Source organism: Carcharhinus amblyrhynchos, chromosome 22 (assembly GCF_965287045.1).
Source record: "Carcharhinus amblyrhynchos chromosome 22, sCarAmb.v2.hapA, whole genome shotgun sequence".
In the NCBI taxonomy this organism is placed as follows: Eukaryota; Metazoa; Chordata; class Chondrichthyes; order Carcharhiniformes; family Carcharhinidae; genus Carcharhinus; species Carcharhinus amblyrhynchos.
In genome coordinates, this window is record NC_137345.1 from 24,320,811 (window position 1) to 24,332,996 (window position 12,186).

Sequence of the window (12,186 nt, forward strand, 5' to 3'; positions counted from 1 at the left end):
CCCATTATCTTTACCGGCTTCTTTGAGCATTGGTCTCCAGACTGACTGATGGCAGTGCACACTCTCTGTGATCAGTCTCCTGTCATGGGAATGCACCGGTTGTCTTATTCCCTATATTCCAGGAGGATGATGATGACTTGCAGTGGGAACGGTGCATACATCCTCACAGAGCTTCTGTCTGTCTCCCATGTGCCTGATGGCAGCTCACTTGCTCTCAATGACTGTGGTCATATCTTGGTGATGCACTGAGGAAAGTTACACCTCTCCTGATCTAATGTCATCCTTTTTTGAGCTGTACCCTTGAGGTTCAGTGTCACCAGGGGCTGAGGCAGATGGGTAGGGGGACCAGCCACACCTCAAGGTGCAGAGAGCACCCTTTGACAGTGACTGGAATGAGTGACACCAGGCCTCTACATTGTGGGAGACATCCTCATCCTGCCGCATACTGCAGCACTGCAGGAAAAAAAGTCTTGCACCAAGGTCTCCATGGTAGCCACCATGCTATCTCTGTCGTCCTCATTGCTTTGCAATATTGGTCACCTCAGACATAAAGCAGGCAGACTCCACCATGTAGCCTTTCAATCCAAGGAACGTACCAGATATACCTTCCTGATTTTCATGAGTCTCCCTTTGAAGCTCCAGCAATTGAGGCATGACTCGGTGTAGAGGCATACGTCTGACTGGGACTCAGCAAATCTCTTACCCCCAACAATCCTCCTGAGTGCCAGCACCCTGTCTCTGTCTGCTCTGGATCTGAAACTGTGCTCACCAGATTGTGACCCCGAGGCTATTCCGCAACTTGGTCCTACTAAGGTGTGTGTGTGTGTGTGTCTGTGCTGGTGGAGGGCATGAGTGAACACTATGACAGTTCTTCTATGTCAGGATCTGTGGTGAGGACATGATCCTCAAAGAAGATGAATATGTATGTGGGAGACTGAGTGGTGGTGTCCCTTGAACTGGCAGGGAATGAGATCCCTGTGGATGTGCAATGGGTGTGTGAGTTGAGAGTGATGAGATGAGTGACTTAGCTTGGCAGAGCGGAGGAGATCATTCGTTTTCTTCCTGCACTGGATGGCTGTTGACAAAGTGTTGACATTCACAACTGCTGCCACCACTTCCATGCTGGGTTGTTGACCATGCTGCCTTGAGTATGGGTTGATAAAGTCACAGCAAGCCTCAACTCCATCAATCTCCAGGGAGGCATCAGAGAATTTCAGGGCAGATTTCCAGGCAGCCATTACTTCTTCGTGACCTGCAAAGTGTGGCTGGTGTGAACTGGAGTGGCCTTTAAATATAGCACCCGGAGCTTTACCAATTTCTGGAAAAACCTCTGACCAAATTGTTGGGGAAGGGTCATTAATAAGTAAGGGACAAATCATTGACATCATCAAGATCTGAACTTTTAAAATGAAACAACCTACATTTGTCTGCCTCATTAAACAGTTTGGAGTTGGTTAAAGCCTTTTCTCAAGTCTCAACAGAACAACCCACAAAGAATATGAATAGCGATCCATGTTTGCCAAGGGTAGTTTGTTATACATAATACTTATTTCAGATGAAAGCTGTTGACAACGTAAAAGGAAATATGAAAAATACTGATGAAATCTCCTAAGCACTTTAATTGAAATTTGTTTTGTTATAGATCTTAAAATAACATTTATGGCTATTTATGACAAATGACAATTTTAAATTTTTTACAATAAATGTTGAAAAAGTTATGAACGTCATGAAAGATGTTAAAATATTATTATAACTGCTCTTTCATCATTATAGGTGTCTAAATCAGTAAATAGAAACATAGAATCTCTACAGCACAGAAGGAGGCCATTCGGTCCATCAAGCTGCACTGACAACAATCCCACCCAGGGTCTATCCCCATAACACCACGTATTTATCCTGCTAATCCCCCTGACACTAATTTAGCATAACCAATCAACATAACCTGCACATCTTTGGAGTGTGGACATCTGGAGGAAACTCATACAGACACAAGGAGAGCATGCAAATCCTACACAGACAGTCACGCGAGACTGGAACTGAACCCAGGTCCCTGCCGCTGTGAGGCAGCAGTGCTAACTATTGTGCTACCATCTGCTATCTTGGTTCATATGTCTGATAATTTCGTCACCAGGTACAGGTACAAATTAGTTCTCGCAAAATGTCTGTATGATTGCTGGTTATTGCTTCCTGGACAACAATGGCATAGTTTGATTAATTTTGATTCTACTCACTTGCTCCATGATCCCCCCACCACCTTCCCCCCCCCCATCTTTAGAAAATCTACACATTGTGGTTCCAGGAAACTTGAATTTTCAATGCCTCTGTCCATACAATGGGAAGTGCATCATTAACCTTGAGTATTTCAGCAAATAGCTGCCATTGTGGATGAAAGATAATGCTCTTGATATGAAAAGGGAGCTGACGAGGGTGCAAGGAAACTTGATGTTGCTGGGTAAGATGGAGCATGGAGTCCTGCTGAAGTTAATGGCGATTCCTCATTTAAATAGATAATTCCTATATGACAACCAAATTAAACAATTCAGACCTTTGAGCAGAAACATGAATGAGAGGCAGAAAGCCACAGCTGGGATCAGTGAAAGCAGTCCCTGGTGCTAGATACAGGATTAAGGCTTTGATGGGATTTCAAGAGACGGGCAGTGTGAGAAAAAAAGGGCCACGGACCTGAGAGGAGAGCGGAGTAAGAACAAAAGGGTCACAATCAGATTATCAAGAGAGGAAGAGAAAAAAATGGAGTAATGATCAGGCAGCGGTAGGCCAAAGGCTTACTTGAGAGACCTGGGTGAATAAAACTGCTTCTTCGAAGTTCACAAGTACTAAAAGAAGTGGATGTTCAGCATTTACCTTGGCCATTCGGCACTGCCCACCCCATAGTCTGGATCACCACCTCATATTTAAGTCGTCTCAAAATGTTGTGACATTTGAATGCTAATTTGGTTCCCACTTGCCTTTTTGTGAGCTTTGTTGATAGTCTGATTTCTGTTTGTTAAATTTCAAAAGTCCTGAAGGAGGTCTGGTTGGGATGGGTTGTTCAATCTGATACTTTAATTTACACCCTCCGCCCCTCTCCTTTCACCCCTCATCAACAATCTATTGTCTGTTTTGGGGGAAACAGTGTGAGATGTAGTGGTTAAAATTGAGGTTGCTGTCTCTGAGCCATATTGATCAAGAAGGCTTCAAGTTCAATCCCCAATCTGTACATATTTAGTTAATCGTAACTAGGAATAGGACCACCACATTTTGCGAATAGTCCATGAGCTATGGAAGGATGAATTGTCCTGGATGCACAGTGTTGGTTGCTGTACAGTGAACTATCTGTGCATGGATTCCATGGCAGCATGCTCTGCTGTGACTGAGTTGGCATTTTCTCTTGAGACTTACGAATGCAAGAAACTATCTTGAGGGTTCAAGATATGAATTATTTTGGTAATAAATTGTATGAAATTCAGTCCTTTCTCCATGTAGAGTTCATCCTTTAAAAGCAGAATATTTTTATCTTAATTGATGTAGCTGTTCCATAAATGCATTGATCCATTTCAACAGCTGTGAAACTATGGCAACACAGATCCACGGACAAATCCTGTGGGTTGGATGTTGGTCTCACTGGCTTGTTTGTTCCAGGTGTTTTTCTTCATTGACAGTAAGATTTTCTGAAGTTGACACAAGAAGTGCCTAACTACAGGAACCGAAAAAATGGGAAAACAATAAATTATTTGGGAGACCTTTAAAAATGTAATTCAGTCATATTAGTAAATGTCAGTGATATACTCCTAATCTGTCAGATACCATTGTGCAGATTCTGACCATTTAGGTCAGTTTGCATGGAGGACAACATAATGTATCTAGTTGGGCAGAGATACACTTCTGTAAAAGGTGCAAATTACTATCTGTTCTTTAAATTACAATCTGTTCTTGATGCCAACTGCACATGTACAAACTGCTTTACCTCCATCAAACTGTGCCAGGGGTGCAAAGCTTTCGTTGTGAGGAGATACCAGAGCAACTGGCATGGCTTCTAGTGCCCAGCGAGTGTGTGACAAAAGGGCAGAAAATTTCTTGCCAACAGAGCAAAGTGAGAGTTAGGAGAAATTTTCCCACATCCAGTGCTGAAACAGTGGAGGTAACAGTGTCCCAAGGATCCCTTTAAAGGGTAAATGGATAAATGTCTGACAAAGATAATGGGGGAAAATGGCATAGAAACGTGACAATGCAGATGGCACCTTCAAAGATGCAGTCACTGATACAATGGGTGATTAGTTTCAATTAATTCTGAAAACTTCCATTATTCTAGTAGCTTAGGTAATGGATCAGTTGCTCCAATTACAAAATGGAGCATTAATTCATCTGTGAATTGTCCCATTTGACGTTTTCTTGCAAAAATCATAACATTGAATATATTTACAGAATGTCTTCACCAGCAAACATTGCAGCTTTTCTTTCCTCACTATTGCCAACTATTGCAAGGGAAGCCATTTCAAAATTATAATTGTTTTGAAATTAATTTGGTTTAATTTAATATGCTGAATATTGTCCACAAGTCAGCAGGAAAACTACTTAAATTAAAAGATTCTTTGCCATGCCTCAGTGGTGAGATACAATATGCTGCGCCCAGAATGGGTGGACAGCTGAAATCCAGTTAACTAAACACTGAAAAAAATGATACATTGGCCTTGTGGAAGTGATCGATTTGTATTGCTCAATTTTTATGTCAAATTATGAATTCACATAAAAAAGTGCTCTATAATTTATTAATGTGTCAAATTCTGGAAAGGAAATCCTTTCTTGGGTAAATGAATAAAATAATATAACATTATGCAAAATGATTTCAGGTTTTTATCCAAAGCCATGGACTTTATTGTCCCTTAAAATGTGAAGTCATGTGTAAATTCTTGGCATCATTCACACTGAGAGGATTAACAAAACCCTGAACTCACACTGGGTCAGAGGCCTGGTGTGCGAAACGTCCTTTCATTTCCTCAGCTCTCATTGGGACTTTGGAGATATTAAAGTGCTTGTTTCAGCACTTTCTCAGAAACACACAAAGCTTAACTTAGCTTAGGACAACAAAACCGGACAGAGTGGTCAACCGATCAAAACAAAATGTTTTCAGGATGATAATGCATTCTTCCCTGGATGTCTGTGATACGACTATGTGCATTTTATGAACTAGTCATCTATTTTCCACATCAAACCTTGAATAAAGTTATTCTGGATCATTTTATATCTGCATTGTGTGACAAACTTAATTTCTAGTTTAAAGTATTTGATGTTAACAGCTTGCAAACAAGTTAATAAAATGAGCTTTTCTAAGTTCATGACATTTGTAAACAAGGCATTTGGACTGTCCGTTGGCACCATCAGTAAATCTATCATGTACTGTACTGTAATGTCCAGAGAGAATTAATCGTTCATCTGTGCTGTGTTCCCTCCCTCCTTGAACCATGTTTCATGCCAGCTGCAAGCTGAATGGATTTGTTTAAAGATATAGATATAGCGTTGCTGACTTATGCACTGCTTTCCCAGCCCTTGGGGAGATAATGGTGGTTGGCAATTTAATTGTGAATTGTGACTAAAAAACAGCATCCAAGCTAGAAATTAACATCGCACATAAAGGATTTCTACAATTATAAGTGACCTTAGGTTGGTCTGGCATTATAGCGTTATATTATTCTAAATGCACTATTTTAAAAATAAGATTAAATAATAATGCACAAAGCTTGATTCTTTGTGCTCCTGATTCATCTAATATTTATTTACAAATAACTATGACCTAAACTGAACCAATCTGTCATATCCACATTATGGATACTATCAGTCATAAGTATTGTCCCATGGTCAATGTATTTTGCTTATAAGTTATCATTGTTACTATTTAATTGGAACACTCTCATTTTTAGTGCTGAGTTTTCATATCTGATGCACACATTAAAATATTTAAAATGCTTGTACACAATTGATTTATGCCACATGGCTTAAAACATGAATTATCAGGAATACTATAAAGACATTATGGTCTGAGAGAACACAAGTTCTCTTTCACGTTCTCTTCAGTTTTAAAAAAAATCATTCTTTTATGGGATATGGGTGTCACAGGCAAGGCCAGTATTTATTGTCCATCCTTAATTTCCCTTGAACTCTGTGGCTTGCTAGACCATTTCAGAGTCAAGCACATTGCTATGGAAGCAACATTAATATTTTAACAATTAGTTATGGAAGGATGGGATCAGCTAAATAGAAGCAAGCTGTCTCCAATAATTGTAGGATTAAAAATTAGTTGCCTGGGTGCAAGATTGCAACCCTACAGTTTCTCCATCACTGATTTGCCTACTTCCACCTCCAGTTTTATTTCCATCAAAAAATTCGGTACTCCTCCAATTCTGGACTCATATACATCCTTGAGTTTCTTCAATCCTCCATTAATGGCTATGCCTCCAGCTGTCTGAGCCTTAAGCTTCAGGATACCAAATTTATAAATTTGAGCAGGAAACTATTTAACAAAAATATGACATGGAAAAATGCATACAGATGTAAGATTTGTGATATATTAATGTATGCAGATATTATGACATTTTATCTACTTAAGTAGTATTGAAAAAGTCCAAAACAGATTAATTTAGTACCTCCATTTGGTACAATAAATTGCCAGGTTATGAATGTGATCCAAATTCCCCTTGTCATTAAATAGGTGAGGTTTTCCTCTTTAATGAAACCTGCATATAGTTTGGAGAATCCTTCCAAACTAGCATCTGGTTTATGTTAGGTTTGTTTTGACTGAATTAAACTGACATATTGATTAAATTTAATTGTTTGTGGTTTCTCAGGGAGTTTCCAATCAGTCACCATTATTGTGTACGGAACAGCAAAAAGTGTCCTTTAACACCGAACTTTCAATCTTGATCAAGCTTTTGATCACTGCATATATTCTTAAGTTTTTTTGTTTGACAATCACTCCTATGACATGCCTTCAGATATTTTAATATATTGAATGGAGAGTTGGTCAGCTCAGTTGACTGGATGACAGACTGGCGATACAGTGACACTAACAGAGCAGGTTCAATTCCTGTACCGGTTTAGGTTATTCATGAAGGCTTGTCTTCTCAGCCTTGCTCTTGGCTTGAGTTGTGATGAACCTCAGGTTAAAATCACCACCAATCAGATTTCCTCCCTCAAAGGGAGAGCAGCCTATGATCATCTGGGGCTATGGTGACTTACCGTTTAAAATGTAAATTCTTGTTATTGTTGTACGAGATTAGAATAGAGAGCAGGAGAAACTGCTTTATGTAGAGAGTCACGTGATTCAGCAGTATGGTGGCACTGTGATTAGCACTGATGTCTCACAGCGCCAAGGGCCTGGGTTCAATTCCAGCTTCGGGTCATTGCGTGGAGTTTGCATGTTCTCCCTGTGTCTGTGTGGATTTCCTTTGCGTGCTCCGGTTTCCAACCACAGTCCAAAGATTGATTGATTAGGTTGATTGACCCTGCTAAATTGCCCCTAAGTGTCAGGGGGAATTAACAGGGTAAATATATGTTGTTCAGGGGATGAGATCTGGATGGGATTGTTGTCAGTGCAGGTGTGATGGGCTGAATGACCTCCTTCTGCACTGTAGGGATTCTATGATTATGGAATTCACTTCCAGAGTTAGTTGTTCAGGCTGAAACTTTGGCATTGTTCAAGGTAAGATTAGATAGACAAATAAAGAGATACGGAAACAGGTTACTTAATGTGATTAGAGCTATCTGAATACAAGGACAAAATAAAATATAAAGCTGTTGTGAACAATTGCTCTTCCCTTTTTGACCAGAATGCAGAAACCCATTCCATAGTACGATGCATTAACACACCTCTGTTGAGATGATATTGGCATTCTGGGATTCCTTGTTTTAGCCTACTGAAGTAATTTTGGAAAAAATAAAATGATCACAGCTGCAAATGATTATGTTTTATGGTAACCTTGCAAAAGCCTATTTAAGTTGTCATTACTACAACAGCACAAACTCACTACCTCTTCAGCCAAAACTACCAACCATCCATTCAAGAAGGAGGTTGGCAACACAGGGCTACTTTTTCCGAGACTAATCACTTCTTCAATTCTCTTTCTGCTGCTCCTCACAGAATATGGTGGCCGATTGGAAACTCCCTGAGAAACCACAAACAATTAAATTTAATCAATACGTCAATTTAATTCAATCAAAACAAATCTAATATAAACCAGATGCTTGTGTGGAAAGATTCTCCAAACTATACGCAAATTTCATTAAAGAGGAAAACCTCATCTATTTAATGACAAGGGGAATTTGGATCACATTCATAACCATAAATTGGTGCAATTAATTGTACCAAATGGAGGTAATAAATTCATTTGTTTTGGACTTTTGCAGTCCTACTTAAGTAGATAAAATGTCAATATATCTGTATACATTAATATATCACAAATCTTATACCTGTATGCATTTTTCTGTGTCATATTTTTGTTTGTTTCCTGCTCCAAATTTATAATAGAATCTTGCTCAGTAAATGTGTAATTACACCATCGTCCCACCCAACCATCCATCCATTGACTCTGTCTACACTTCCCATTGCCTCAGCAAAGCAGCCAGCGTAATTACGGACCCCACGCACCCTGGACATTCTCTCTTCCACCTTCTTCCTTCAGGAAAAAGATTCAGAAATCTGAGGTCATGTACCAACTGACTCAAGAACAGCTTCTTCCCTGCTGCTGTTAGACTTTTGAATGGACTTACTTTGCATTAAGTTGATTTTTCTCTGCACCCTAGCTATGACTATAACATTATACTCTGCACTCTCTCGTTTCCTTCTCTATGAACAGTACATTTTGCCTGTATAGCATGCAAGAAACAATACTTTTCACTGTATGATAATACATGTGACAATAATAAATCAAATAAAATCAAATCCTGCCTAGTGTGGTGCTGTACTGTCTCAGTTCTGTATCCAATTACAGGTGCAGAAATTCCTGGACTCAATTGTCCTTTTCACTGCATGGTCAAAATACCACCATTTTTACTATTTCACTATAAATTGATGGTATTTTGTTCTAATATAAGCAAAGTATTAAGTAAACATAAATAAAAAATATAATATTAAAATGATAACTGAATTACATTTAGGTACTCTGGTCTAATGAAACTGTTGCCATTTAATCCTGCTTCACCTGTTTTTGATTCCTTGTACCAGATTATTATTACCAAGGCTGGTAGCTTGCATACCTAAATTTTCCAACTCAGCTGACCTGCCTTGGTTTAAAAGCCCTCTTAAATCCAATTTTCACTCCAGGGAGACAAGGTTGAGATGGAGTTAGACCCGCCAACCCCTGAAGCAGATCCTAGAGTGCCTAGCCATGAGGGTGGGTGGGTGAATGCCAATGTGGGTCGGTCAGCTCGCTGGGACTTTGTCCCAGCTTTTTTTAGAAGATGTTAAGCCCTTAGCCCTCAACTCTATGAGAGTATGAGGAACTAAGAAGAGTGGCAGGAGAGCGTGAGTTGGCATGGAGAGTATGACGGGCAATGGGAAAGTTCTTTTGAACTTACCTTTTAAAACATTCCTGGATTCATAATATGTTTCACCACTCCTCTGAGGAGCTATGAATACTGAAACATGGATAGATTGTCTTGTCTGCCAACCCCCACAATGGATGCAGTCAGGTCAGGAATACAGGAAGTGAATATGCTGACTACAACCTTATCCTGTGCTGGTGAAAATTGTCATCATCAGGGATGAGGTCCTGCCCATTATTTTTAAAGAGGCTCTGGAGTTGCCCACTTCTGCAAAATCCAGCCCATACAATCAATATAAACTTCTGTAAAGACATTAGGACAGTTTTTCCTAATGCCATTCTGTAGAATAAAACTATCTACAATTGCATCCATTTTGATTAAGCAGCCCATTTTATTATTTCTGTTATATTGTTCTGTTATTCATAAATAGCTAGGAACTACATTGTTATGCTCATGTACATCCAGAATACCACATCACTTCACTACACTACAGCTTGGTTGTGGCAGGAAGCTTCCAAGAAGACAGTGGAAATGCTTTAGGGATGTCCTCAATGTAGAGGTCAAACATACCTGTCAACTCATAGGAGACCCTGGTTTCTGACCAACCACAATGGAGAAGGTTAATCCAGGATGGTACTGAGCACATTGAGACACTGTTGGAAGTGTGTAAAGGCAAAGTCGAGATGTCAGAGGGAGTGCGCAAACCTTCAAATAGCTCAGCCCATCAAGTACTATCCGCCTCACATGTCACAGAGTCTGCAGATTGCACAATGTAATTATCAGCTCTTCCAGAGCCCATTGAAACAGAGAGAAAGCAATTCACCCTTGATCCCAAGGGACTGCTAAAAAAGATGGTTAGGGGCTGAGTAACAATGTATCGGTTACAGCACAAACTGAGATCTGTGAATACATTGAATGAAAGCTCCAGAATTTTGTGTCTAAAAGTGTGATTATTTAGAACTTCTGGGAACCACATAACACTTTCCATGCCAATTTATGATTTGGTTCCCTGAACAGATTGGGTTGCTGTAGTAATCACTCAGCAAGATGCAAGTTGGATAATTTATAGCGTAATATATTGATCCATTAAATTGACTTGAATTTTGTCAGCAAGTTTAATTTATGTAGCACTGTTGACTAGTATAGTTTCTCAAGACAATTCATTGGATCATAATCAGGCAAATTTCTTGGGAATTGAATTTTTACCCATAATGTTGCAAGGTTTATCTTCATGCCCATTCTACATCCGTAACATTCTTAAAGTTAATCTACATTTGCACAATATTTTGAGTCCATATGACCCTTCTATGTTCCAAATGGTAACTATATTTTCCCTCCACAGTGGCATGCCGAGTTTATCCACTTTCCATTCTTATTTCAGAATTCCAGCATCCACAGTATTTTGCTTTTATGCACACATTTAAATGTAATTAATATTGCACAGGTGATTATCGGCATTCCTTCACAGAAACACGAAGGAAATGCAAAATACTTGCAGATGCTGAAAATCTGAAATAAAAGCAGAAAATGCTGGAAATTCTCAGCAAGTCAGTCAGTATCTGTGAGGAGAGAGATGGCATTAACATCTCAGGTGGATATCCTTCATCAAACTGTAACAACTTCAACAAGACATGAGGTTCGCCTCTTGGAGAATGAGCTGCCTGTTTGAGGTCATAATGCACCCTGTGTGGAAGGAGCTGGGGAAGGAGGAGGATATTCTTGTGAACCTGCTCTTGGGCCTGGCAAAGCTTGCCATAAACAGGTCCAAGCAGCGAGTGACTGAGGGAGTTTCCGACCTGACTGTCTGCCAGTCTACCGCAGCTATATTTGCAGCCAGGTTCACCTGGAGAGGGAGCATGCAGTGTCTGAGGACACTGTTAATGCCTTCCATGCCGCTGGGCACCACAGGGACTGGAATGCATTATTGACCCCTTTAATTTTGATTTGATGCTTTAAGTTTCCTTTCCACTTCGTCTTTTCGTTTTGGGTGGTTCCTCTCATTTTGGGAGTCACGCATTTTCATTTGTCCCCTCGTTAATTTGATTTCGTTTATTTGGTTGGTCTAAAAAAAATTGGTCATAATTGCCTGCCCAATCAGGGAGCCTCACCTGTACATAAAAATGGGAGTATCAGGTCCACTGGTACTCTGGATTTAGATGCTGTACTTGAAGTGCAGGCAAATGAAGGGAGGGAATTTGTTGAGGATTTATTTCAAGATCTATTTCACTGTAGAATTTCTATAATGTAGGAGGCTATTCAGCCCAATAAATCTGTAATGACAACAATTCCACTCAGGCTCTATTCCAATATCTCCAGGTATTTGCTCTGCTAATTTCATTCACTAAGATGCAATTTAACATGGCCAATTCACCTAACCTGCGCATCTTTTGACTGTGGTAGGAAACTAGAGCACCTGGAAGAAACCTATGCAGACGTGAGGAGAATGTGTCTTTATTCCCTTGAGAGGAAAATATCAAAATTGGTGTCTACTTGGAGATTGGTCCAACATAGAAATTTCTTTAAAAAGTAGTTTAAGTTCGTAAGATCCCATTAAATTAAAATTAATTTGGAATTTTGTATCATTTGGCTTTAAATTGCACTTCAAGTTTTGCTGTACTGGAACAAGACTGCATCCTTCAGTGACACTGTGAG